We start from the raw sequence: 2,370 nt of genomic DNA on the forward strand, positions 1-2,370 counted from the left end.
TTTCAAAGCACACAACTAACTTGTTGCAAGGCTGAACAAAAGTTCGGTTTCTGTGTGTAAGAGGTTTTTCTAGAAAAAAATTATTACCACAGGAATGCTTGATGCACCTCCAATATTTTCCCTGAAGGTTTTAGTGATTTAAATCCACTAATTCTACTTATCATCTGACCCCCAAAACATTCATCAAACCAATGCTTGTACTGGCGAGATGAGCAGTAAAACCAGAGGGCTGGTTATATTATGATACAACAGCTGTGACTGTGTCTTTTTGTTGGTTTGGCTTTGGTCTAATTGTGCCCCCACAAAGGTTCGTGTATTTAAAGCTTAATCTGAAGGACGTCACTATTAGGAGGTACTGGGACCATGAAGAGGTGGAGCCTAGTTGGAGGTCCCTAGGTCAGATAGTGTACACCCTTACGGTATGAGAGCCCAGACTCTTTCTCCACTTCCTGGCATATAATGTGCTCCCACACATAGGCCTCCCCACATTGCCACCCAACATTTGCTCAAGGTATGTGGGTAAATACAAGAGCGTGGATGGGACAAAAATCATATGGTAATGACTCCAGATCTTAGTTGGTAAGAAGGAAAACAAAAATATGAGAGTGTTTATATAGACACATAGTTGAAAGGCAGAGATTGTTCAATGATAAATTGTTTTCAAACTTGTAGGAACTTTGAGGCTCCCAGTATCAATAATTACCCATGGGTGTTAAAAAATTAACACTGTTCATATTATCTTAAGCATGTATATATAACTAAACCATTTAAGTCCATAAGTTTTAAAATGCTATGTGTTTTAGTAAACTTAAGAGAATAAATTCATGTCTCTGGTTTTCAAAGCCATGTGCCTTTAAGCTTTTAGTACTAATTATTCATCCAATATTTTTTCTTAACCACAGTTTTTCTTAGTGGTTTGTATCAGATTAATTTGATTGAAAAGTTACAAACAAGGAAAAACAGAATCTATTGCTCTTGGTCTTTTATTTACAATGTGAACTTCTTTACCCTATTTCATAAAATATGTTCTTACTTGGGTAACAATTCAGCCTTCCTTCAGAGGAAAAGAAGTTTGTAATTTGATATACAGTTATTTCAGAATATAAAAGTGTGAACTTTAGAAAAAAAAAAGAAAATGTACTTGATAGAATGATCTAGATTCCCCCCTAGATATGGTCTTTCAAATTGCTGAGGTTGCCAGATACAATCAAAATTGTTCATATTTCTATTTTTCTTTAAGCAATTCTATTAAATGGACCTCTGCTATTTTGCATGAAATTGTTGACACTATTGGCTTCTATTTTTATACATTCCTCTTTACTTTTATGTTTTAGCAGAATTCCTGAGCTAAATATTCTCTTTTGTTCTTTTATGAAATCTTAGCTCCTCTGTTTTCCTGTTGAGTTACTTCTATTTTCCAGTTAATATTTAGACCTAGAATTCACCATTTGTTTTTGCTTTTATATAAATTTAGTGTCCTCTCTTTTTGCTCTAGAATATTGTACTTTAAAGTTGAGGTCATAGCTGACCCAAGCTTGTGGAAGCTCATGGACTCTAGACAGAAAGCTATGGAGCCTGCATGGGACCGACCTAGGCACTGTGCATGTGGGTGGCAGTTGTATAGCTTGGTCTGTTTGTGAGGCCCCTAGCAGTGGGGCCAGGATCTGTCCCTGGCACATGAGCTGGCTTTTTGGAACCTACTCCCTATGGTGGGATACCTTGCTCAGCCTTGATGCAGGGGGGAGGAGCTTGGTCCTGCTTCAACTTGATGTGCCTTGCTTTGTTGACTCCCATGGGAAGTCTTACCCTTTCTGAGGAGTGGATGGAGAGGGGAATGTGTGGAAAGAGATGGGAGGAAGGAACTCGAGGAGAGGAAGGAGGGGAAACTGTGGTTGGTATGTAAAAGAAGTAAAAAATGTAATAAAAAAATGAAAGGAACAAAAAAATGATGTCTTGTCAGTATCAAAAATGTGTTTTCTTCTGCCTTGGAATACTCATTATATGGCAGTGATTTCTGGGCAGGATTATTCCTGAGATGATCTCATCTTGGTAACCATCAGTTCCTGATACTTTTGCCATTGCCTTTGTGCCCCACCCATGGGTGGGTGGGGAGTGCTGAGTTTGCATGCGAGAGAAATGGTAATGTGTGCCTCTCAGCTGCACATACTTGGTTGCCCTGTTCATCCAGAGCATGGCCAGGTATCTATGTCAACCATCACCTCTCCTAGTGTCGTGCCCACCTGACGAACACTGTTTTCATAGCCAGTTGATTATAAAGCATCCTTGACTTTATGTCTGCTATTGTCTTTTTACTAGAAGTTTCAGAAAGGCTTTTGCTCTGCCGGAGACATTGTCACCCTTTATCAGGGT

The sequence above is a fragment of the Onychomys torridus genome, chromosome 23 (genome assembly GCF_903995425.1).
Source record: "Onychomys torridus chromosome 23, mOncTor1.1, whole genome shotgun sequence".
NCBI classification, from domain to species: domain Eukaryota; kingdom Metazoa; phylum Chordata; class Mammalia; order Rodentia; family Cricetidae; genus Onychomys; species Onychomys torridus.